Raw genomic sequence first — 27,220 nt, 5'->3', positions numbered from 1 at the left:
AATGCGATCAAGGCAGCCAGCCTCGGTGGAAAGCAGGCGTGCTGCCTCCAATCGCAGGGAGAGCGGGAGGAGACTATGATAATAAATCCCCAGAAACGAGAGCATCGAGCACTGAGGAAACGGGCCCTTCGGCCCGTCATATTGGCAATGCTAGATTAAACTAATCCCGTCTACCGGCCGGCGATCCATATCCCTCCATTCCCTGCCTGCTCAAGTGTCTGTCTAAAAAGCCTCCGAGCCGCCTCTGCACAGCACGAAAACAGGCCGTTCAGCCCATCTCACCCATGCTGGACAAGGTGCCTGTCAAAGCAAATCCAATACGTCCACATTTGACCCCATATCCCTCTGAATATCACTACATACTTACCTGTCCACAGGACTTTATAATGTTGCCTCAGCCACTCCCTTCGGCGGCTGGTTCAATACCCACCACCCTCCGTATGAAGCAGTTGAGAATCAGGTTTTTTACCACTATGGTCGTGAAAAGTATTCTGTGGAAGCAGTACAGTGCAAGACATTAAAAATATCGATAAAGGGTCTAGGCCCAAATGTAAACTCTTTATTCCCCCTCCATTGATGCTGAGTTCCTCCAGAATTCTGTGTGTGTTACTCCGGATTTCCAGCATCTGCAGGATGTGCTGTTTTAAAAATTACTGCAAGTTACAGTTAAAAAAATAAATAAATAGGCAAAAGAAGAATCGTGAGGTAGTGTTCATGGGTCCATGGACCGATCAGAAATCTGATCTGAAATATTGAGTGCGTGTTCTTCAGGCTCCTGTACCTCCTTCCCGATGCTTGCAATGAGAAGAGGGCATGTTCTGGGTAGCGAGGTCATGCCGTGACCTTGAGGCATCACCTTTTGAAGGTTGAGCTGGCTGAGTCTCCAACCCTGTGCATCTTTCTTCTGATCCTCCGTATTGGAGCCTCCACCCCAGGGGGACGATGGCGCCATTCGGAACGCTCTTCAGCAGACATCCGTATCAACGTGCTGGATCTTTAGTGAAATACCAAATCTTCTGAAACAGCAGATGAAGTGGAGAGGGCTGCCTGCCTTTTCCACAACTGCATCAACACGTTGTGCCCAGGATGGATGTTAACACCCAGGAATGTGAACCTTCTCACCCCTCATGTGTCCTCCTAAATTTACCCCCTCAGATCCCATTTAAATCTTTCCCCTTTCATCTTAAGCCGATGCCTTGTAGTTACTGATTCTCTTTCCCTGAGATAAGTATTATGCACATTCACCCATATCTATGTCCCTCATGATTTTATACATCCCGTAGTAACGGGGTCGAAGGTTACTGTGAGAAGGCAGGAGAATGGAGTTGAGAGGCATGATGGAATGGCACAGCAGACTTGATGGGCTGAATGGCTTAATTTTGCTCCTGTGTCTTATCTTCCATCTCGACCCTGTTCTCTTGCCTTCTACCTGCGACTTTTAACACCTTAATTAATCAAGAAGCTATCAAACCTCCACTTTAAATATGCACACTGATGGTCTCCAACCATCTGTAGCGTTGAATTCCATAGAGCTACACCCTCTGGCTAAAGAATTCCTCCTCATCTCGGTTCTAAATGGACATCCTTCTGTTCTGAGACTGTCCCCTCTGCTCCTAGACTCCTCCACTCCCTACTATTGAAAATATCCTCTACATGTCCACTCTGTCTAGGTCTTTCACTATTTGGTAGGTTTTAATAAGATCGCTTCTTAAGCTCCAGTGAGGACAGGCCCAGAGCCATCAAACAGCCCTCATACATAACCCTTTCATTCCTGGGATCTTTTCTTATATATGGAGCCCTATCTTAGAAAGGAGTGAAGGGCCAGGCTGATTGTGGAGCAGGTCATAGATCAAAACGCAGAACAGAGAGCAGTACAACGCAGGAAAGGCCCTATGGCTCACAATGCTGTGCCAAACCAATCTGATTGATAATCATATGGCCAACTAAACTAAAGTCTGGACAAGTACATAGATGGGAGGGGTATGGAGGCTGTGGTCCAGGGGTGGGTTGACAGGACTCAGCAGTTCAGCAAGGACTAGGTGGACTAAAGGGCCTGTTTCTGTGCTAGAGTGTTCTATGACTCTGTGGTGGGTGCCTGGAACAGGATACTAAAGCTGGAGGTGGAAGGAGATTTGACCATTATGCTTAAGATTCATTTGGACAGGCAGGTGGATATGCAGGAATTGGTGGGATATCAATACTTCTATAGATGTACTGTGGAGAGCATTCTGACAAGCTGCATCACTGTCTGGTATGGGGGGTGGGGGCTTATGCACAGGACTGAAAGAAGCTGCAGAGGGTTGTAAATCTAGTCAGCTCCATCTTGGGTACTAACCTACAAAATACCCAGGACATCTTTAGTGAGCGGTGTCTCAGGAAGGCAGCATCCATTATTAAGGACCTCCAGCACTCAGGGAATGCCCTTTTCTCACTGTTACCATCAGGTAGGAGGTACAGAAGCCTGAAGGCGCAGACTCAGTAATTCAGAAACAGCTTCTTCCCCTCTGCCATCCGGTTCCTAAATGGACATTGAACCCTTGAACACTACTTCACTTTTCTAATATATATTACTTCTGTTTTTTTGCATGATTTTAATCTATTCAATATGCATATACTGTATGAAGTATATACTGTCTTGACGAAAGGTGTCGGCCCGAAATGTTCACTGCTCCCTTCAACGGATGCTGCCCAACCTGCTGAGTTCATCCAGCTTGTGTACGTGCATGTACTGTAAGTTGTTCTACTTATTTATTTATTAGTTTTTCCTTTTACTGTATCGCTTTGAACTGCTGCTGCTGCTAAGTTAACAAATTTCACAACATATGCCGGTGATAATAAACCTGATTCTGATATAGGACCTGTACAGAGGAAGGGATTTAGTTTAATTTTGCTTTGTGTATGATACAGACATCATGGTTCCTGGGCTGTGCTGTTCTCTGTTCTATGTTTAATGATGGTAACAAGGCTACAGCAAACTGGGTCAAAATGCAACACATCAATAATTGGTTTTCTTGGAGCTTGAATAACTAAAACAATGCCACAAGATGCCTCAAGAAAATTTAAACTCATATCAAGTAAAGCACTATTACGTTAAAGAGGAAAATGAGTCAGAGCAGTGTACACCATAGGCACAGACCCTTCAGCCCATCTGACCAAACCTGAAAACAGGTCAGAATTATTATCAAATTTCAAGATTAAAAGCTTATTTATCACGTGTACATTGAAACATAGGGTGAAATGTGTCATTTGCGTTAACAACCAAGAGCGCGCTGGGGGCAGCCCGCAAACCTCGCCACGCAACGGAGCGTATTTGCAAAGTTCACGAGAGCAACGTAGAACCCAAAAATCGCCAAAAGAACAACAAAACAAGTTCCATTCTCCCTCCCTCACACCACATACGCAGCACTTCAATCCCAAGACAGGCTCCAGTCTCCAGTGGGCTTGGACTTGCAGTCCGCTGACGTCAAGTGTGTTGTTTTGTAGCAGCAGTACAGTGAAAAGGCTTAAAAATTACTATAAAATTACAAAATAAGTAAATAGCACCAAAAAAAGAAATATTGAGATGGTGTTTATGAGTTCATGGAATAGTCAGAAATCTGATTGAGGAGGAGAAGAAGCTGTTCCTGAATCATTGAGAGTGTGTCTTTAAGCTCCTATACCTCCGCTCTAAAGGTAGCAATGAGACGAGGGTATGTCCTGGGTGGTGAGGGGCATTAGTGATGGACGCCGCCTTCTCGAGGCATTGCCTCTTGAAGATGTCCTTGATGATGGGGAGAGTAGGGCCTGGTGATAGAGCTGGCTGAATCTACAACCCTCTTTCGATCCTGTGCATTGGAAGTAAATCAGTAATTGTTTTTTTGTATTGTCACATGTGCTGAGGTACAGAGAAATAACTGATTTGAGCCTCCATTCCAGACTGCCATGCACCAGTCAGGATGGTCTGCACCGTCCACCCGTAGGAAGTGATCAGGCAGTATCCGTGGTGATAGAAATTCAGTTAGGCCTTCAGCCTGTGACCACCCTAAACATTAACCCTCTTTCTGCACGTTGACCAAACTTCACTGATCTGCAGTGTTTCTCTCTCCACAGACGCTGCTCAGTGCTTCCAGCATTTTGTTTTTATCCTGGATTGCTACAGCATCTCGCTTTCGAAGGGGGGGGGAGTTTGTTGATTGTCTTTTTATTAAGATACAGCACGGAGGCCTTCGAGCCACGCCACGCAGCACCCCCACTCCCCGATTTAACCCTAGCCTAATTGCGGGGGAATTTACAATGGCCAATTAACCTACCAACTGCTGAGTCTTTGGACAGTGGGATGAAAGCGGAGCATCTGGAGGAAACCCACACGGTCACGGGGAGAACTACAAACTCTTTACGGACAGTGGCAGGAATTGAACCCAGCTCACTGGTACTGTACAGCGTTGCGCTAACCGCTATGCTACTGTGTGGCTGTACCGCCTGGTCATTTCCTATAGGTGTATGGTGGAGTGCACTCTGACTGGCTGGATGATAGACTGGTATGAGATTGATTAATCGTGTCTAAATCTATGGAGCAGTTTAAAGATGAAAAGACACAGAGAGAAATCAGAATGGAAATATTTCTACAGGTAAGGCTATTTAGGGTCTCATACATCCTCTGGTATTGAAAATACCTTTCACTTCAGCTCCATGTGTCTGCACCAGTGTCTTGTCCCTTTATTCTCAATTCTTCCTCTCCACCGCCAGGTTTCTGTTGAACCCATGAACACCACTCCACAATTTTGCTCTCTTTTTGCACTATTTAGTCGATAATAACCACGCCCTGGTGCTCGTGAACCGGATCCCCAGCCCTGGGTAAATCGTCTCACTGCCTTGCGGGCAGCCTCGGGAGGGACAAAGGCTATGGGAGTGAACCCAGACAGAAAATCCGGAGTGGAGGCCCTAAGGTGGCTGGACGTCACAGAGCATCCTTCCTCCAGCTCCCGCAGCTGAGCCGGTGCCAAATGTAATGCTCCACTTTCCTTTGGACTACACCGGTGGGGCCGTGAGGGGGATCCCTAAACCTCCACATTTCCCGCATGGTCACTCCAGTGCTGCTGATCTATTGTCCTTTGAGACAGATGGATGCCAGCAATCGATCGATTTAATAATAATAATAACAATCCAACGCATAACAAAATCCTGTAGCGGTTTAACTTACTCGGAATACTTACACAGGCACAATCAGTCACCAAAATCTTGCTTCGACACGCACACTCATAAAAGAAACCACTATAACCTTAACTATAAATACAAGTCTGAGCCAGTTTTAGAGTCAGAGTGACACAAATTATTTCACGACAGATCCGTTAGGACAACCCATAATAGCTGTCCTGATATAATGATACAGGATAAACGAGCATAAAAATTTACTCAACAGATATCGCCATTCCAAACACACATAACTTACAGAAATCAATAAGTGGAAAACACTAAAAATAAGCGGAATTAAAAGAGGAAATGGAAAGACTTTGGACCATGAACAGGGTATACATTGCCCCGATAGTAATGTCTACAACTGGTGTCATTCCGGAGTCACTACACAACAGCATTGAACAATTAGGGCTCCACAGCTATATTTAAATAAATCTTCAGAAAGCCACACTGAACACCACTAAAGTAGTCCAAAAGTTCCCGGCAATTGAGAAATTAGTGCGCTTGGCTATGGCCATACCTCAGGTTTCACCAGACTGAACTGAGAAAAAACAAATAATACAATAATAACTTATTTATAGAGCACTTTTCATTCAGATGATGCACTTCAGAGTGATTTATAGTGGGATAAAAGGGTAAACATGAAAATCAAAGACAAAATGATGTTCGTTAAAAGCGAGGTTAAATAAATAGGTTTTGAGTTGGTGTTTAAAAGCGTCAACTGAGTCTGTATTCCTTATAGATTTTGGTATTGAATTCCACAGTGTGTTTATCTATTCAATATTCTTATTGTAATACAGTCATTTTTATGTATTGCCGAAGAGCAAATTTCCTGACATACACCTGTGATAATAAACCCGATTCTGATCTGAAATATAAAAACACGTCTATTGTTTTACAATGTTGGTTATAGCAAGCTGCAAAGAATAGATTTGATTAGTGAGCCATCCAGACAGAACAGGCCACATATCGAGACGGTAAAAGGAAAACAGATTGCAGAACGAAGTGTTGCTGTCACAGGGAAAGTGCAGAGGCAGTGACGAGGAAGACTGGGAGATCAAGAGTTCATCTTTCATCATTTGTGAGGTCTGTTCAGGAGGCTGATAACAGTGGGACAGAAGCTGTCCTTGAGCCAGGTGCTACGTAAAGCAGAAAAAATAATCACTGACCAGGTTCTATTCCCACCGCTGTCTGTGAGGAGTTTGCACGTTCTCTCCGTGACCCTGTGGGCTGCCCCCAGGTGTTCTGACCTCCTCCCACAGTCCAAGGAAGTAAAGGTTAGGGTTCATCAGTTGTGTGCATACTATGCTGGTGTCAGAAGTGTGGTGACCCCAGTATAATCCTCGCTGATTTGATTTGAAACAAATGATACATTTTACCAAATGCTTTGATGTACACTACATGTGCAAATAAGGTAATCAATAAAGTTGATGGAGAAGATCCTGAGAGTCAGGATTTATGAACATTTGGAGATGCATAACATTATTAGGAATAGTCAGCATGGCTTTGTCAAAGGCAGGTCATGCCTTACGAGCCTGATTGAATTTTTTGAGGATGTGACTAAACACATTGATGAAGGTAGAGCAGTAGATGTTGTGTATATGGATTTCAGCAAGGCATTTGGTAAGGTACCCCATGCATGGCATCTTGAGAAAGTAAGGAGGCATGGGATCCAAGGGGACATTGCTTTGTGGTTCCAGAATTGGCTTGCCCACCGAAGGCAAAGAGTGGTTGTAGATGGGTTATAATTTGCATGGAGGTTGGTAACCAGTGGTGTGCTTCAGGGATCTGTTCTGGAACCCTTACTCTTCGTGATTTTTATAAATGACCTGGATGAGGAAGTGGAGGGATGGGTTAGTAAATTTGCTGATGACACAAAGGTTGGGGGTGTTGTGGATAGTGTGGAGGGCTGTCAGAGGTTACATCAGGACATTGATAGGATGCAAAACTGGGCTGAGAAGTGGCAGATGGAGATCAACCCAGGTAAGTGTGGTGGTTCATTTTGGTAGGTCAAATATGATGGCAGAATATAGTATTAATGGTAAGATTCTTGGCAGTGTGGAAGATCAGAGGGATCTTGGGGTCCGAGACAATAGGACACTCAAAGCTGCTGCACAGGTTGACTCTGTGGTTAAGAAGGCATACGGTGCATTGGCCTTCGTCAACCGTGGGATTGAGTGTAAGAGCCGAGAGGTAATGTTGCAGCTATAGAGGACCCTGGTCAGACCCCACTTGGAGTACTGTGCTCAGTTCTGGTCGCCTCACTACAGGAAGGATGTGGAAACCATAGAAAGGGTGCAGAGGAGATTTACAAGGATGTTGCCTGGATTGGGGAGCATGCCAAATGAGAATAGGTTGAGTGAACTCGGCCTTTTCTCCTTGGAGCGAAGGAGGATGAGAGGTGACCTGATGATGAGATGATGAGAGGCATTGATGGTGTGGATAGTCAGGGGCTTTTTCCCAGGGCTGAAATGGTTGCCACATGAGGACTCAGGTTTAAGGTGCTGGGGAGTAGGTACAGAGGAGATGTCAGGGGTAAGTTTTTTTACAGAGAGTAGTGAGTGCGTGGAATGGGCTGCCAGCAATGGTGCTGGAGGCGTTAGGGGTCTTTTAAGAGACTCCTGGACAGGTACATGGAGCTCAGAAAAATAGAGGGCTCTGGGTAACCATAGGTAATTTCTAAGGTAAGGGACATGTTTGGCACAGCTTTGTGGGCCGAAGGGCCTGTATTGTGCTGTAGGTTTTCTATGTTTCTAATAAAATACTACTCTAAGATTATTCTAACTCTTCCTCCCACAAGAACCGCTCTGTATTTTCAGGCTTTTGTATAATCTGCCCAATGGGAGGGGGAAGAAGAGAGAATGTCCAGGGTAGCTGGGGTCTTTGTTTATGCTGGCACCTTTACTGAGGCATCGAGAAGTATAGACGAGTCCAGGGAGGAGAGGCTGGTTTCTGTGCTACATCCACAACTCTCTGCAGTTTCTTGTGGTCCCAGACAGAGCAGTTGCTGTACCAAGCAGGACACTTCCAGATGGGAAGCACTCTATGGGCAGCAGTTAAGGAGGTAGAGCCAGTCCCTCAGGGCTCCAGGGAACCAGGTTTGACCCTCATCTCCGGAGTTTTTACATAGGACTGTGTTGGTTTCCTCCAGGTGCTCTCACTGTCCTAGAGCATTCAGCACACACAAAAAATCCCAGAGGGACTCAGCAGGTCAGGCAGCATCTATGGAAGGAAGTGAACAATCAATACTTCAGGCCAAGTCTTGACAAAGGGTCTCAGCTCGAAGCATCGACTGTTTATTCCCCTCCATAGATGCTATCTGACTCACTGAGCTCCCCCAGCGTTTTATGTGCATTGCTCCAGATTTCCAGCTGCTGCAGGATGTCCCTAAAGCATGCAGGTTGGGAAATTAGTTGACGGCTGTAAATTGCCCCAAATTTGTTGCTGAGCGTTGAAATCCAGGAGGAGCGGTTGAAGATGAAAACTTGTTTTTATTGATTGCATGCACATTGAAACATTAAAACAAGCAGAGCTCTGCGGGGTGGATTGATCGCAGAGTAGGTTAAAAGGTTGGCACAACATCATGGGCCAAAGGACCTGTACTGTGCTCCAGTGATCTGTCTTCCACGCCCGTAGTGTCACTGTACCGGGACGGTGATCTGTCTTCCACGTCCGTAGTGTCACTGTACCGGGACGGTGATCTGTCTTCCACGCCCGTAGTGTCACTGTACCGGGACGGTGATCTGTCTTCCACGCCCGTAGTGTCACTGTACCGGGACAGTGATCTGTCTTCCACGTCCGTAGTGTCACTGTACCGGGACGGTGATCTGTCTTCCACGCCCGTAGTGTCACTGTACCGGGACGGTGATCTGTCTTCCACGCCCGTAGTGTCACTGTACTGGGACGGTGATCTGTCTTCCACGCCCGTAGTGTCACTGTACCGGGAGAGTTATCTGTCTTCCACGCCTGTAGTGTCACTGTACCGGGACGGTGATCTGTCTTCCACGCCCGTAGTGTCACTGTACTAGGACGGTGATCTGTCTTCCACGCCCGTAGTGTCACTGTACTAGGACGGTGATCTGTCTTCCACGCCCGTAGTGTCACTGTACTGGGAGAGTTATCTGTCTTCCACGCCTGTAGTGTCACTGTACCGGGACGGTGATCTGTCTTCCACGCCCGTAGTGTCACTGTACCGGGACGGTGATCTGTCTTCCACGCCTGTAGTGTCACTGTACCGGGACGGTGATCTGTCTTCCACGCCCGTAGTGTCACTGTACTGGGAGAGTTATCTGTCTTCCACGCCCGTAGTGTCACTGTACTGGGAGAGTTATCTGTCTTCCACGCCTGTAGTGTCACTGTACTGGGACGGTGATTAGGGTTGTGTTGCTTAGTTCAATCCTTCAAGAGGACCACAACCTTGTCATACGGTTTGGAGGCTTGTGTGTCCAATGACCCACAAAGCTATGCTGGCTGGAGTCAGGGCTTTACGCTTTGGCTCTTGGTAGGGTCACCCATGCCAAACAGGTCAAAGGCAAGGAGCCAGACGAAGAGTGGTCCACTGAGTGGTCAAATAAAACTGTTACAGAAACAGCGACAAAGAATCCTTCAACACCTGAGCGCACTGATATTCCTGAGACTCCACCCGGAACTTGGAAAACTGAGAGGAAGCGACTGACGTAATGACGGAAGCCCAGAACACCGCCAGAGGCGCAGGACCTTCACTGAACGCAAGCACGATGGGGAATAAATAAGTAAGCGGTTAGTTCAAGAACAAAATGATAGATACACAAACATTCACAGAAAAGAAACCCAATAAATTAACAACAATACTAAGTTCTGTCTCCACATTGAGGAAACCCTCCCCTGTGCTGTGTGGCACTCCCACCATGCTAAATGGGACAGACTTCGAACAGGTCTAGCAGCCCAAGACTGGGTATCTATGAGGTGCTGTGGGCCATCAGCAGTGGCAGAATTGCACTCAACTACAATCTATAACCTCACAGCCCGGCATATCCCCCGCTCTAACATCACCACCATGCCAGGGGATCAACCCTGGTTCCATGAAGAGTGCAGGATGGCATGCCAGGAACAATGCCAGGCTTGCCTCAATATGAGGCGTCACCCTGGTGAAGACACAACACAGGACTACTTGCGTGCCAAACACCTTAGGCAGCAAGTAATAGACAGAGCTAAGTGGTTCCATCGCCAACAGATCAGACCTAAACTCTGTAGTCTTGCCACATCCAGCCATGAATGGTGGTGGACAATCAAACAACTCAGTGGAGGAGGAGGCTCCACAAATATCCCCCATTATCAATGGCAGAGGAGCCCAGCACACCTGTGCAGAAGATAAGACTGAGGCATTTACAACAATCTTCAGTCAGAGGTGCCGAGTGGATGATCCAGCTCGGCCTCCTCCAGAAGTCCCCAGCGTCCCAGATGTCAGAATGCAGCCAATCCGATTCACTCCACGTGATACCAAGAAACGGCTGAAAGAACTTGTTATGGTCCGGTCCGGACCCCGCATTCCGGGTCTTGATCCAGTCCACAGGCTCCGAACTCCGGGACTTGTAGCCATCCCTCCTTTTGCCCTTGAGCCCAATTAGTCACACCTGTGGATCATCGTGGCTTGTTGGGGCTCAAGGAGGCGACCCTGATGCCCATCGGCTGGTGGTGTATATAGGGGGCTCTGGGACTGAGTGGAGTAGGAGGGTTGTCCTGCCTATCTTGTTCATCTGGCTTGGAGTTCTCCTTGTGAAAGATGAGTTCTTTGAGTAAGTCTGGCAGTCACCCTGGACCTAGTTCCCTTCCCATCCCTTGCCTCTGTTGGGCAAGCCTGGCTGGATTGCTGTTGCCTGGTGGGGTACTCTGCCCCTTTCCATCCCTCACTGCTGATGGGTATTGCCCTGCTACCTACCCAGGTGCCCTTGACCTGCTGAGGCCCCTGTGTTCCTGACTGGGAGGGCTGGGTCCTGCCTAGGAGTTATGTGGCCTGCCCAGAGGTCACTGCCCCTACCTATCCCTTGTTGTTGACAGGTTGTGCCCTGCTACCTACCCAGGTGCCCTTGACCTGCTGAGGCCCCTGTGTTCCTGCCTGGGAGGTCCGGGCCCTGCCCAGAGGTCTCTGTCCCTACCTATCTCTCGTTGTTGACAGGTTGACAGCCTGCCCAGTGAACTCCTAGACCCTGCCTGAACTCCAAGGTCCTGCCTTGGTACCCCAGCATCACCTTGAATGTCACAACCCTCATGCATACCATGTCTACATCTTGTCTATTGTTTAGTTGTTCCTGTCCTGCCCCTAGTACTTCAGTACCTGTGTCCTGCACTTGGGTCCAGCCTCCTGTCCCCCTATGACAGCACGGGATACTGTGAAGACGATGGGCCCAGACAAAATCCCGGCAATGGTCCTGAAGACCTGTGCTCCTGAACTTGCCACACCACTAGTCAAGCTGTTCCTGTACAGCTACAACACTGGCATCTACCCGGCAATGTGGAAAATTGCCCAGGTATGTCCTGTACACAAGAAACAGGACAAGTCCAACCCAGCCAATTACCACCCTTTCAGCCTACTCTCAATCATCAGCAAAGTAATGGAAGGGGTCATCGGCAGTGCTATACTCAGCAATTACCTGCTTACGGGTGCCCAGTCTGGGTTCTGTCAAGGCCACTTGACTCCTGACCCCATCACCTCCTTGGTCCAAACATGGACCAAAGAGCTAAATACCAGAGGTGAGGTGAGAGTGAAAGCCCTCGACATCAAGGCAGCATTTAATAATGGCATGAAGGTGGCCTAGCTAAAATGGAGTCTGTGGGAATTAGGGGGAAACCCTCTGCTGGTTGGAATCATACCTGACACAAAGGAAGATGGTTGTGGTGGTTGGAGGTCAATCATCTCATCCTCAGGACATCACTGCAGGAGTTCCTCAGGGAAGTGTCCTAGGGACAACCATCTTCAGCTGCTTCATCAATGATCTCCCTCCCATCACAAGATCAGAAGTGGGGATGTTCACAGATGACTGCACAATGTTCTGCACCATTCGTGACTCCTCAGATAGTGAAGCAGTTCAGACCCAATTGCAGCAGGACCTGGACAAGACCCAGGCCTGGGCTGACAAGTGGCAAGTAACATTCGAGCTATGCAGGTGCCAGACAATGACCATCTCCAGCAAGACAGGCTCTATCCATCGTCCCTTAACATTCAACGGCATCACCATCACTAAATCTCCTACTATCAACATCCCGGGGGAACACCAATGACAGGAAAGTGAACTGGTCTAGCCATATAAACATCATGGCTACCAGTGCAGATCAAAGGCTAGGAATCCGGAAGCCTGTAACTCACCTCTTGACTCGTGAAAGCCTGTCCACCATCTACAAGGCTCAGGTCAGGAGTGTGATGGAATACTCGCCACTCGCCTGCATGAGTGCAGCTCCATCAACACTCAAGAAGCTTGACACCATCCAGTACGAGGCAGCCCACCCCTTCCAGGAGCATCCAATCCCTTCACCATCGACAAACAGTTGCAGCGGTGTGTACTATCTACAAGATGCACTGCAACAACACACCGAAGGCAGCACCTTCCAGACCCATGATCACTGCCATCTAGAGGGACGAGTACAGCAGATACCTGGGAACCACACCACTTGGAAATCTCCCTCCAAGTCACTCTCCAATCTGACTTGGAAACATATCACCATTCCTTCACTATCATCGAATTCCCTCCCTATCAGCCCTGTGGGTGTACCTGCACCTCAGGTTCTGCAGCAGTTCAAGAAGGCAGCTCATCACCACCTTCTCAAGGGCAATTAGGGATGGGCAATAAATGCTGGCTTAGCTGGTGATGCCTACATCCGGTAAATGAATACATTTTTTAAAAATTGAAAAAAAACACAGTTAGAACAAAGAAAAACGGGGTCCATTGTAATGCAAGGTGATCAAAGTGGTCATAGTATTATATATCACGCACAAAATGCTGGTGGAACACAGCAGACTAGGCAGCGTCTATCGGGAGAAGCGCTATCCTGATGAAGGGTTTCGACCGGAAACTTCGACAGCGCTTCTCCCGATAGATGCTGCCTGGCCTGCTGTGTTCCACCAGCATTTTGTGTGTGTATTGTTGTTTGAATTTCCAGCGTCTGCAGATTTCCTCGTGTTTCATCATATATCACGGTTGACGATGGAAACGTTTGAAAAATAAAATAATACCACTGGTGTAAGAATCGTGCACTTGTACTTCTACAGAGCACATTTCTTATCTGTTAATATTATTTTATGTTCTGTGTGTGATGTGTGTACTGTTCTTATTTAGTTATTTAGAGACACAGAGTGAGCAGGCCCTTCCAGCCCAATGAGCCGTTACCGACCGACCAGCCACCCACCTATTTAACAGCAGCCAAGTCTCAGCACAGTTCATCATTTACTTATTGAGATGCAGTGGTGAGCGTGTCCTTCCAGCCAAACCGCACAGCAATCCCCCAACTTGACCCTAGCTTATTCACAGGGCAACTTACGTCTTTGGATTGTGGCCGCAGACTGCAGCACCCAGAGGAAACCCACACAGTCACGGGGAGAACATACAAACTCTTCACAGGCACCGGCAGGAACTGAACCCTGTTCACTGTAAAGAGTTACGCTAACCACTAGAGAAGATCAGAGAAAATTCACTAGGATAATTCCTGGAATGCAGGGACTAACATATGAGGAGCGTTTGTCGGCTCTTGGATTGTACTCATTAGAGTATAGAAGAATGAGAGGGGATCTCATAGAAACATTTTGAATGTTGAAAGGGCTGGACAGAGTAGATGTGGAAAGGCTGTTTCCCCTGGTGGGTGAGTCCAGGACAAGAGGTCACAGTCTTAGAATTAGAGGGTACCCATTTAAAACAGAGATGAGGAGAAATTTCTTAGCCAGAGGGTCGTGGATTTATGGAATTCGTTGCCACATACAGCTGTGGAGGCCCGATCATTGAGGGTGTTTAAGGAGGAGATTGACAGGTATCTGATTAGTCAGGGTATCAAGGGAAATGGGAAAAAAGCCGGAAATTGGAACTAGATGGGAGAATAGTTTAGCTCGTGGTGGAGTGGTGGAGCAGACTCGATGGGCTGAATGGCCTACTTCTGCTCCTTTGTCTTGTGATCTTGTGACTACGCTACTGTGCCACCCCATAATGACCAATTAACCTACTAACCCACACCTCTTTGGAACATGGGAGGAAACCAGAGCACCCGGAGGAAACCTACAGGGAGAACGTATGAACTCTCAACTCTGTCACCCCGAGCTGGAAGAATGCCCCTGTGGCAACTTGGTCCCAGAGGAAAGTTGTTTTGTTTAGCTGTTTGCATTTATAGGATTGAACGAGAATACACTTGAACTTAACTCCTGCAAAGGTTGGAAATATTCCTCAGCTCCGACCTGCTGGGCCTAAGGAACTCTGTATGCAATATGTCTCTACAACGATATCACTCACCATCACTGCCAGTATAATTGGAAAGCATGAAGTGGGAAGCAGGCAAGATCAGAACGATCAAAGCAGAAACGAGATCCAAAATTAGATGAACAATTCCTGGAAGTTCAGCTGCAGAGGAAAAGATTTATCGGCTGTCACCAGTTATGTTAACTATTTGGAATAAATGTCCTCTGATAAAGCTGCTGACAAGAAATACCATAAACACAAGAGATTCTGCAGAAGCTGGGACTCTAGAGCCACACATAGACAATACTGCAGGAACTCAGAGTGGGAATTTCAAAATAAATTTATTATCAAAGTACATACAAGTCACCACAGATTACTCTGAGATTCATTTTCTTGCAGGTATTCACAGTAAAACAAAGGAATACAGTAGAATTAATGAAAAACTACACACAAAGACTGACAAACAACCAACGTACAAAAGAGGACTGGCAGAGTATACGGCGACATGTACGTAATTTCACAATAAGTTTAGTTTGAACTTTCAATTTGATGATTAGGGCCAAGACCCTTCTTCATGAGTGGAAAGGAATCTCGTGCTTTGGTGAATTAACATAATCATCTAGCTATCAGCTCCCAGCTCCTCACTTCATTCTTCTCTCTCACCCACCCACCTACCTCCCCCATCACGTGGCTTCACCTACCATATTCCAGCTTGTGTTATTTCCCCTCCAAAATCCTTCTTATTCTGGCTTTTTCCCCTTTCGTTTCCAGTCTGGAAGTGTTGACTGTTTATTCCTCTCCATAGACGCTGCCTGAACTGCCGAGTTCCTCTAGCATATTGTGTGTGTTACTCCTGGGTGGCAGGGTGGAGCTATGTCTCTACCAAAGGAGGGAATGGTGCTACCACCTCCGCTGGCCTGCAGGTCACCCTTGGGCAAGGTGTAGCACCTGCTCAGCCGCCGATCAGGGTCACGCAAAGACATGAGGGCAGGTGGTGGATGGTCGTATGAGCAGCCAGTGCAGATCACAAATCCTGGTTATATGACCACTGACACCAGCCAGGCAATCCCTGAAGAGTATTGATAACGGCTGGGGTCACCCCTCTTGTAAAGACACAGAAGAAGGCAATGGCAAACCACTTCTGCAGAAAAATTTGGCAAGAACAATTATGGTCTTGGAAAGACTGTGGTCGCCGTCATCATATGACACAGCACATAATGATGATGTCATACAACATGGCGCATGATGATGATGACGATGATGATACTCCTGCCTGGGGTCAAGGGAATTGTTTACCCACTTAAAGTGGGTTTAATGCTGAATACTGTTAGATGTTCTGGCTGGCAACATTAGCTTGCCGAGGCACTAGAAAAAGTCAGAGCAGAGCATGTTGTGATGTGCCATGCAAACTAGGTTCTTCATTTTTATTATAGCTTAGGAGATCTGTGTTAATAGCAGAAGTTTTAAAAATGATTTCCCATGCACTTTATTATGCATGGGAAACTGGAATAGGCTTTTCTGTTCAAATCCACCTTGAAACTGCCACCCACCACCTCCCTTTCTCCGATAGGCAGTCCGGAGCCTAGAAGACTGAGGGGAGACTGGATAGAGGGATATAAAACTATGAGGAGTATAGATAGGGTAAATGTAAGCAGGATTTTTCCCCTGAGCAACACACATAAAATGTGAAGGAATGCAGCAACCTTTCTCGCTGATGTGAGATTAGAACTAGAGGTCATAGGTTAAGGGTGAAAGACAAAATGTTTAAGGAAAACGTGACCAATAGGGAAAGGTTTAATAGTTTAGGACTTTATTCCCTGGGGCGCAGGAGAATGAGGGGAGATTTGAAAGTTATTAAGGTTATAGAAAGGGTAGATGTCAGCAGGATTTTTCCACTAGAATTAGAGGTCAAAGGTTAAAGGTGAAATGAAATTTTAAGGGGAATTTGAGGGGGAAGTTCTTCACCCAGAGGATGGTGAGTGTGAAATGAGCTGCCAGTGGCAGTGGTAGATGTGGGTTCGATTTCAATATTTATGAGAAGTTTGGATTGGTACATGGATGGGTATGGAGGGCTGTGGTCCAGGTGTGGTTTGATGGGACTGGGCAGAATAGTAGTTCAGCACAGACTAGATGGGATGAAGGGTCTGTTTCTGTGCTGTAACGCTCTATGGCTCTATTACTCTATATCGCTTCTGTCCCTCTCATTTCTCCAACCCTCCGACCCCTCTCAGCACAACTCCTGGTCTCACCCCTCACCCAATTGCCCAGTCTCTGCACACAGGGTTGTGGGCTGTTACACACCTAATCAGAGACAAAGCGGGAAGGGAATTCTATTTCCCAATTTCCAGAGTCAGGCTTGGGGCCTGATTAGTTACAGCAAGATTCATTTTATTTGCAAGCGTACATTGAATCCGATGAGGTGGAGATGCGTCTCTACCAAAGGAGTTGTAAGGCGCTCCTTTCCTCCGTTAGCCTGCGGGTCACCCTTGGGCACCTGCTTATCCCCTCCCTTTCCGATCAGGGCCACGCGAAGCCATGGGAGCAGGTGGTGGGTGGTCGTATGAGCAGCCGGTGCAGATCACAAGCCCAGGTTATGAGACCACGATCTTTAAAGAGTATAGATAATGACTGGGGTCACCCGTCTCATAAAGACACTGCCCAGAAGAAGGCAATGGCAAACCACTTCAGTAGAAACATTTGCCAAGAACATTGATCGTCGTGGGAAGACCACAATCACCCACTTCATATGACACAGCACATAATGATAATGATGATGACATTGAATCATCGAAACTTACAGTGAAATGCACCATTTGCGTCAATAACCAACATAATCCAAGGATGTGTGGGGAGCGGCCCATAAGTTTCGCCCTGCTTCCGGAGGTAACGTGGCATGCCCACATCTCACAAACTCTAACCTGTACATCTTCAGAATGTGGGAGGCCACTGGAACATCCAGAGGAAACACACACAGTCATGGGGAGAACGTACAAACTGGTTAATCTTTGCTATAAAGCATTACACTAATTGCTCTACTACTGTCCCATTGCTTTTAACAGGAGTGGAATCTCTTGGCAGACTTTGTTACTGAATTTCCACAGTAAATTCCATAACTATAAGGAAGTTGACGGAGATTTAAGTTGGGGAGTATTTTAAGGAGATTGGTTACAAGAACAGGGCAGAGGCCAGGAATTCACCTCATTTTCATGTATTGCTGAACTGCGCCCGGCTGTGAAGGGAGGAGGGTTGGGCAAGGGGCCAGTAACCCCATCCTGTAAAAACCCAGAGCTACAGAAACCAGCAGAAGCTCTGAAGTCTCAGCCCTGGGAGAGGAAGGATCTTCACCTGGAAGATGAAGTGGTCAAAGCGGAAGCTGCAAGGCCTATCAACCTTCTATCGGCCCAGGACGGGGGACTCCGGAGAGCTGGCCTTTGCCCCAGGAGGGGTGATGGGCTTAAGATGAAGAAGGATTGTACTGCTGCCACAAAACAATGTATGTGACTGATAATGATTCTGTTTCTGCATGAATGTCATTGCTGCCAAACTGGTATAGACGTATAGTGGAAGAGTATATTGACCTGCTGCGTCACAGCCTGGTATGGAAACTCCAGTGCCCTTGAACGGAATATCTGACAAAAATGAGCGGATACGGACTGGTCCGTCACGGGTAAAGCCCTCCCCATCATTGAGCACATCTACACAGAGTGTTGTCACAGGAAAGCAGCATCCATCATCGGGGAGCTCCACCACCCAGGGCATACTCACTAAATCCAATAACTGTAATAGAATCAACAAAGGACCCCACCAGCAGGGTGTTCAACCAGTGTGCAAATACAAAAAGAAAAGAAACAATAATGATAATAATAAAGTATGCAATAAATATTGAGAACATGAGATGAAGAGTCCTTGAAAGTGAGTCCATTGGCTGTGGTTACAGTTCAGTGATGGGGCAAGAGAAGTTATCCCCTCTGGGTCAGGAACCTGATGGTTGAGGGGTAATAACTGTTGATGAACCTGGTGGTGCAGGTCCTGAGGTTCCTGTGCCCTTTTCCCGATGGCAGCAGTGAGAAGAGAGCATGGATTTAGTGAGTATGCCCACAAGAAAATGAATGTCAGGGTTATATGTGGTGACATATATAGACTTGATAATAAATTTATTGTGAACTTTGTACTTTGCAGTGGCCCCTTCTGATACCGATGGTATGAAAGAGAGAGTCACCTGAAGTTGGACATTTATTATTGGGTCCCGTAGGCTTTAATGCACCCAAACAAAAGATAAAATACTAAGACACTGGAGGCATTCAGAGGGTCGGGCGGAATCCGTGGAGGGAAGTAGACGTCGATATTTCAGTCTGAAGCCCCTCACTGGATTCTCTTTGGAAGATCGAACTTTAAGGCCATGCACAAGGTCAATGGCAGGATTCTCAACAGTGTGAAGGAACAGGGCGACCTTGAGGTCCATGTTAATAGATCCCTCAAGGTTGCTGTGCAAGTCGACAGGTGGTTAAGGAGGTATATGTTGGTCTTCATTGGTCAGGGAATTGAGTTCAAGAGTCGTGAGGTTATGTCATAACTATAAAACTCCTGTTAGACCACAAGTGGGGTATTGTGTTCTGTTTTGGGTTCACCTCATTTTAGAAAAGGTGTGCAAGCTTTAGAGAGGACGCAGAGGAGATTTACCAGGAGAATGCCCAGACTACAGAGTATGAGGAAAGGCTGAGTGAGTGAGAGCTTTTCTCTTTGGAGAAAAGGATGATGAGAGGTGACTTGATAGAGGTGTATAGGGTTATGTGAGGCATAGGCTGAGGGGACAGTCAGTACCTTTTACCCAGGGTGGCAATAACCAATACCAGGGAATATCTGTTTAAGGTGAGTGGAGTAAATTTGGGGGAGTTGTCAGAGTGGTGGCCTGGAACGCACGGCTGGGTGTGGTGATAGAGACAGACACGTTAGGGACATTTAGGAGACTCTTAGATGAAAGAGAAATGGAGAGGGTTAGATCGTTAAGGTCAGCACAATATCATGGGCTGAATGGCCCATACCCACACTGAACTTTTCTCTGTTCTGTGTTCCATGATCAGTACTGCTGAGTTCCTCTAGTCTCCGTGTATATTGATTCATATTGACAGCATCTGCAGTTTCCCTTGTGTGGCCATATCCAGGGAGCTATGCACAGGAACATGGACAATTCCCACACCACAGAACCTGGAGCCACAAACAATGATGCCCACGTAGAAACTCTTTCATTTACCCTCGACCGATTAGATGAACTCGTGGGGCGACATCATCAGCTGCCCACCAATCGGAACAAACCCAGGTTGGTCACTGGGTGCCACCTGCTGGCAGCAGTGTGGAGCAACAAGTAAGGCAGGGGGGCGGGGGATTTAAGGGATTCATCCCCCTCTGAAGAAGCAAGGGTTCCCTTAAACTGCCCCATTTGAGGTTTGGTTTTGACAGGATGAAGGAGTTGGGGAGCAAGGCCAACTGCCCTCCATGAGTCACCCATTCACTGTTCCAATGTTTAGGGCACAAACACAGGTTATTTGGAGTCATAGAGCATAGAACAGTACAGCACAGTAGAGGACCTTCAGCCATGATGTGTACTGTGTGCAGATTTGGGCTCCTTATTTAAGAAAGGATGTGCTGACATTAGAGAGGGTTCAGGGAAGATTCACTAGAATGATTCCGGGAATGAGAGGGTTAACATATGAGGAACGTTTGACTGCTCTTGGACTGTACTCCTTGGAGTTTAGAAGAATGAGTGGGGAACCTCATAGAAACATTTTGAATGTTGAAAGCCATGGACAGAGTGGATGTGGCAAAGTTGTTTCCCATGGTGGGGGAGTCTAGTACGAGAGGACATGACTTAAGGATCGAAGGGTGCCCATTCAGAACAGAGATGCGAAGAAATTTTTCTAGCCAGAGGGTGGTGAATCTGTGGAATTTGTTGCCACGGGCGGCAGTGGAGGCCAAGTCATTGGGTGTATTTAAGGCAGAGATTGATAGGTATCTGAGTAGCCAGGGCATCAAAGGTTATGGTGAGAAGGCAGGGAGTGGGACTAAATGGGAGAATGGATCAGCTCATGATAAAATGCCTGACTTCTGCTCCTTTGTCTTCTGGTCTTATGTTGTGCCAACCTTTTAACTTACTTCAAGATTAATCTTACATAGCCCAGAACTGCCCATTTTTTCTTTCATCCATGTGCCTATCTTAGAGAATCTTAAATGTCCCTGGTGTATCTGCCTCTATCACTACCCATGCCACTCTCTATGCCATAAACCTAACTCTGACACCTCCCCTATACTTTCCTCAAGAGGTATTGTGGTAAAAGGTGCTGGCTGTCCACTCTATGAGGAAGAGAAAATAAGTATCAGCCATGATTGAATGGTGGAGCAGACTCGATGGGCCAGATGGCCTAATTCTGCTCTTATGTCTTATGGTCTTCTGGAGTCCATTCAGCCTGGGGCGAGGAGGAAAGGGTGTTGGTGAGATCACCGCCCTCCCCGTTGTAGGTTTAAGCACAGCAAGTGGAGCTGCTGTCTCTTAGCCCCAGGGATCGGAGCCCCATCCTGACCCCTGTTTGCACATTCTCTCTGCTCTGACATGGATACTGGGAAACAAGGGATCTGGGGATTTGGATTCACCCTCATGCCGACCGGGAAAGGTGAATCAGTGCATCCAGAGTTCAAACCTGGAGTTCTCTGTCCTGGTTTGGGCTAGTCCAAGGATTGATACTGATGCTTGTAGCCTGAACGTCTATCGGAGGTTCGGATGTCAAAGCCTGGACTAGAGAACATAGGCCTATCCTGGAGTTGGAGATCAGAGGCCTGTCCTGGAGTTGGAGTGCAGAGGCCTGTCCTGGAGTTGGAGATCAGAGGCCTGTCCTGGAGTTGGAGTGCAGAGGCCTGTTCTGGAGTTGGAGATCAGAGGCCTGTCCTGGAGTTGGAGTGCAGAGGCCTGTCCTGGAGTTGGAGATCAGAGGCCTGTCCTGGAATTGGAGACCAGCAGCCTATCCTGGAGTTGGAGACTAGAAGCCTGTTCTGGAGATGGAGATCAGAGGCCTATCTGAGAGTTGGAGGCCAGAGGCCTGTTCTGGAGATGGAGACCAGCAGCCTGTCCAGGAGTTGGAGGACAATCTGTGTGTGTGATTGTGTGAGAAGCATGACGGGAGGGAGGGTGCTTTGCTATTGTTTTGTTGCTTGTTGTGTTCTGCCTGGTTCTGCCAAGCATTGTGGGAATACTAAATTAGTGCTGGAAGGAATAAAAGCTGGAAGGTGTTAGGTGAAGCCAGGTGAGGGGGAAGGTGTGGGAGGGGGAATGATGAGAAGCTGGGAGTGATAGATGGAAGAGGTAAGAGGCTGAAGAAGAAGGAATCTGGTAGGAGAGGACAATTTCTCCTCTCCCTCTCTTTTTCCATTCCCCATTCAGGCTTCTCTCTTCCCCTCTTCTTTTCTCGTCACCTGCCCATCACATCCCTCGGGTCCCCCTTCTCCTTCCCTTTCTCCAGTGGAGCAGTCTCCTCTCCCACCAGAATCCTTTCCTTCCGCTCTTTACCCCCATCCCATCCCACCTCCCTGGCTTCACCTATCACCTTCTAGCTTTTCCTCCTTCCTTGCTTTCCTCCCCCTCCCACCCCCACCATCTTCTCATTCTGGCTGCTTCCCGCTTCCTTTCCAGTCCTGAAGAAGGGTCTGAGCCTAAAACGTTGACTGTTTACTCCAGGGGTGGCCAACCTTTTACATCCCGTGCGCCAATTTTTTCACGCACGAGTTCAGATGCGTCATACAACTCTTGTACCCCATTCAATTCTTGTAAAAATATGTTAATATAGACATATTTAGCATTTTTACATGATATATTGATTTAATATAAAACAAGATAAATACTACTTACCTTAATGGGACTTTTAATATATTTTGTCTTCTTTTGATTTCTTCCTTTTTCTTAATCACAATATTCTTTCCGTAACTCAGACCCAAGCAATAGCTTCAGTTTTCCTTCTATTTCAGTCTGATGTTGTGTTTTATAGTGTCTGTTAAGATCATGTCTTCTAATATGTGAGAAAGTGTTTTCACAAACAATGCACAACATTGACGGACCCGCTATAAATAAGAACTCATTTTCCCACTGTTCATTGAATTCACGCTTACTATCAATTCTGCTTTTCTTTTGCACTGTGATGGGTAACTGAATGTAAAAACAAGGCTTAATTTTTGAAAAAGTACAAAACTGCAAATGTTCACAAGGGACGAACAAAGCAAAACTCTGTAGTGCACGAGTGTCAATTGTAATCTGACTGGCAAAAACCTGCGACGCACCGCTGGTGCAGACGCCTGGCGATGCACCATCAATAACTCTCGGAGACGGGAGGCGAACGATAGGCTTTTATTAGCTGCAAGAGACCACGATTAGCAGCAAGAGACAACCACACAACATTCTGGAGACTGAGGGAGAAGCAGTGCCTCCAACTGCCTTTATACAGAGGTCTGTGGGAGGAGCCACAGGAGCAGTCAGCAGAGGGACGTGTCCAGACGGGTATATGTAGTTCACCACACCTGGCGCTTCAGGATCAGACAAGTATCGAACGCGTATTGAACAGTTATGGAATGACTGCAGAACAAAAGTCCTTCTCCCCTAGTTTGACTCATTGAACATTTTTTTTAATTGAGAAAAGATTAATGTGAAAGAAGATAACATTCGCTGAAAGATGTGCACGAAATAATAAAATCGCTAAAAATAATTGCCAAGTTTTAGATTTATTCTCAGTAAAACCCATTTCTAGCTCAAAGCTACTTGAATTCCTGTTATAGATTTTTTTTTACAGATCGGTTTTTGGTTAATACTTCTTGCATGAGAATTATTATTATCACTGGGGTGCAATGTGCCACAGGTTGGCCATCCCTGGTTTATTCATTTTCACGGATGCTGCCCGGTCTGCTGAGTTCCAACATTTTGTTTGTGTTGAATCCGTATCAGGTATAGTATCACTGATATACGTTGTGAAATTTGTTGTTCTGTGGCAGCAGTATATTGCAATGCATTAAAAAAACCACAAGTGAGAATAAAGAATAAAATGAATGGCTCAAAACAGTAATAGTGATATCTCTTTCATGAGTTCAAACAATGGTCAGATATCAGATAGCAGAGTGGAAGAAGCTGTTCTAAAACATTGAGGATGTGTCTTCAGGCTCCTGTACCTCCTCCCCAGCGGTAGTAACATCCACTGACCAGCCCCCGTATCTCCGGGATACAGAAATCCAGAGGTTCCAGAGGTTTTCATGAAGAAATCCCATCACACCTCAGTCCGAACTGGCCACCCCATTATGTTGTGACCGTACCTCCTGGTTTTAGTCTCCCACTAACCGAGGAACACTTCAAAGTGAGTATCAGGCAGTGAGTCAGGGAAAGCCAGCTGTCTCAGTGTGACTACCCTGTCTGGACTTGCAGAAGTGAATCAGGCATCAACCACTTTAAAAGCAGAGCAGGCCATTCGGCCCATGATGCTGTGCCAGCTTTTTAACCTACTCTAAGATCAATCTAATCCTTCCCTTCTGCACAACCCCCCATTTTTCTTTCATCCATGTGCCTTTGTAAGAGTCTTTTAAAATGTCCCTAACATGTCTGACTCATTGACCATTCCTGACAGTGTGTTCCAAGCGCTCACCAATCTCCATCACCTCCCCTATCACCTTAAAACTAAGCCCCTTGTATTAGTCATTTCTGCTGTCAGAAAAAGTCGCTGACTGTCCACTCTATCTAAGTCTCTTCACCCCTCCATCAAGTCATCTCTCATCCTCCTTCTCTCCAACGCTAGCTCGCTCAAGCTTTCCTCATAAAACATCCTCTCTAATCTAGGCAGCAGCAATTAAGGCATTGTTCTCCCTGAGTCTACTTTATTGTTATTTAGAGATACAGCATGATACAGACCTTCCTGGCCCAACAAGCCCACAACACCCAATCACATCCATGCGACCAATTTCCTTCCTCTTTCCTCTCCAGCCCTTTATCTTTCCCACTCACCTATCGCCTCCTAGCTTGTCCTCCCTCCACTGGCCTATTCCCCCTTCCTTTCCAGTCCAGATGAAGGTCCTCGGCCCGAAACATCAATCATTTATTCACTTTCATAGCTGCTGCCTGACCAGCTGATCTCCGCCCGTATTATGTACGTGCTACTAGCCCGCACATCTTTGGAACATGGGTGAAACTGGAGCATCAGGAGGAAACCTACATGGTCACAGGGAGAACATACAAGTTTCTTACAGAGAGCAGCGGGAATTGAACCTGGGAACTGATCACAACAGGTCCCTTTAATTTCAAACCAAGACCTCCGTAACCCTCCATCCTGACCTCCTATCACCTGTCTCCTTTACAAAGCTCTGCACAACCTTCCTTCCTTGGAAATCATTGTCCACTCTGTCTCTGAGAAAGTTCTGAAGTGCGGTACTGAAATTGCCACTCACAGTTTAAAGCCTTCTGAAGTAGGAATTTCTAAGTATTGTACTCCGCTTGTGAGGAATGCTCTGCCTTTTTCCAGACCTTTATCAGCTCCCATTTGTGAATTTCTCTTCCTGCAAATAGACCTGGGTTGCTTCTTTCAAATCCGACATTACTGTTACTATAGCTGGCTGTCATGGCAACTGGCCTATAATTCCCCAGATAATGGCGTTTTGATCTTAAAAGTGTACTATGGATATTTTCAGTGTGAGTGAAGAGTGTTTTTTTTGTCAAAGAACAATCTCATAATATGTACCTTTGAGCTGGTGGTACTGGCCACATGGTCCAGACCACAAGATGATGTGACATAGGAGCAGAATTAGACCATTCAGCCCATCGACTCTGCATTGCTATTCCATCATGACTGATTCATCATCCCGCTTGACTCCACTCTCCTGCTTAAGCCCCGTAACCTTTGATGCATTTACGAGTCAAGAACCAATCAACCTCTGCTTTAAATATAAAACAATAAGACCATAAGACCTAAAAGCAGTACGAGGCCATTTGGCCCATCGAGTCTGTTCCACCATTCCATCATGGCTGATTTATTATCCCGCTCGACCCCATTCCCCTGCTTTCTCCCTGTAACCTTTAAAGCCCTTACTAATCAAGAACCTATCAACCTTGGCTTTAAATATAACTCAATGACTTATCCTCTACAGCCGTCTGTGGCAATGAATTCCACAGATTTACCACCCTCTGGCTAAAGAAGTTCCTCCTTACGTCTGTTATAAATGGATGTCCATCAATTCTGAGGCTGTACCCTCTGGTCCTAGACTCCCCGACTATAGGAGACATCCTCTCCACATCCACTCTCTGTACCCTCTGGTCCTAGACTCCCTGACTATAGGAGACATCCTCTCCACATCCACTCTATCTGCACCTTTCGATATTCAATATATTTCAGTGAGATTCCCTGCCACCCTCATTCTTCTAAACTCCAGTGAGTACAGGCCTAGAGACATCAAAAGCTCCACGTACATTAACCAATGATCATCCCATGATCATTTTCATGAACCTGTTCTAATCCCTTTCCAATACTTTGTTAGATATAGGGTTGAGTTAGCTCTGCTATTCAATTCTGGCTGATACTTTTTCAACCCTATTCTCTTCTCCTTATAACCCCTAGCCCCCTCACCAATCGATCTCTGCCTTAAATACACCCAATGTCTTGGCCCTCCATTTTTCTTTCTTCCATTCATTCTTAGTTCTAGACTTCCGTGCCCTGTGGAAAAGATGTTGGCTATTCAACCTATCCGCCTTGCAATTTCATAAACCTCTATCTGGTCATCTCCAGCCTCCTTAACATTTCAAACCGAGTCTACACAATCTCTCCTGATAACTTCAGACCTCATCCTGGCGGGGTGTCAAAAGGCCACAGATGCTGAATTCTGGAGTCACAAACAATCTGCAGGAAGAAGAGCTCAGTGGTTTGAGCAGAGTCTGCGAGAGGAAAGAATGGTCAATATTTGATGTCAAAACCCTGAATTGAGACATTCAGGTGAATCTCTTCTTCTGTTGCTATCCCATACTTCCTAAACTAGAATAATACATGGTAGTCTAATTCAGGAGTTCCCAGCCTGGGATAACAGACCCCTCAGTTAATGGGAGATGTCCATGGCATAAAAAAAGCTGGGAACCCTTGGTCTAACTGATGTTACATCTTGGTTTGTTATGTGTCAGTTTCCTTCGACCTGGTTGGTTGCACAAACTGATAGGCACCGTCATGTGCAATGACACCTCCAGTCCCCTGTAGAATCTGGTTGGGTGGTCCCCTACAGCATCGAGGAGATCACCTTCACCAGCATCGAGACCATCCGCAATAGGCAATGCCTTCATCATCGAGGACTGTCCGCCACCCAGGACGTCATCTTGAAACCACCCTCGGGGAGGAGATACAGGAGCCAGAAAACACAGACTGAACATTTCCTCTTTCCCCCACCATCAGATTTCTAAACAGTCTATGAATCCATTTGCGCTAATTATTTCATTTACTTTTTCTGTAACTTAAGGTAATATTTTTCTATCTCGCTCTGTACTGCTGCTACTCAACGACAAATTTCACAACATATGTCAGTGATGATAAACCTGATCCTGTTGCTGAGATCATTAAACTCACCATGAACAGCGTTGTGGGACA

Source organism: Hypanus sabinus, chromosome 6 (assembly GCF_030144855.1).
Source record: "Hypanus sabinus isolate sHypSab1 chromosome 6, sHypSab1.hap1, whole genome shotgun sequence".
Lineage (NCBI taxonomy): Eukaryota > Metazoa > Chordata > Chondrichthyes > Myliobatiformes > Dasyatidae > Hypanus > Hypanus sabinus.
The sequence above is the reverse complement of the archived record's forward strand: the minus strand, read 5'-3'. Positions refer to the sequence as shown.